Genomic DNA, 461 nt, shown 5'->3' with positions numbered 1-461 from the left:
TAGACTTTTAAAAAGTGGTTTTATAAATTCCATTACAGCCACAGGAATACTATTACCTAGCTGTAAGTCTCACCTTTAGCATTTGCCTTTTAGTATCCGCACCAACTTGTCTCGCCTTTCGGACACAAACCGTGGTGTGGGTCATTGTCACTTGAAATCTTGTGGAAGTACAAAGCCCAAATGTCTTCCACCATGTTATCGAGACTGTCTGTTTTCCTTCTTATTGCTAAACCATAGTAGGCCTGGAGTTGATCAATGACAGCTTGAGATAGCCTATTCTTGCCACCTTAGCCTTTACCCTCAGACAAAATAATACGTGTGTTTTCTGATTTTAGTCTTCTCAATTTTGTGCCCATTCTTTTCTGGATATGTCGCAGACATTCCAGTTTAGATATTTTATGATCAGGACCATATGGTTACAATTCTCGGACAGCGATGAAAAATTTGGAATCGCCATCTCC

Source organism: Homalodisca vitripennis, chromosome X (genome assembly GCF_021130785.1).
Source record: "Homalodisca vitripennis isolate AUS2020 chromosome X, UT_GWSS_2.1, whole genome shotgun sequence".
In the NCBI taxonomy this organism is placed as follows: Eukaryota; Metazoa; Arthropoda; class Insecta; order Hemiptera; family Cicadellidae; genus Homalodisca; species Homalodisca vitripennis.
This window is presented reverse-complemented; position numbering follows the sequence as displayed.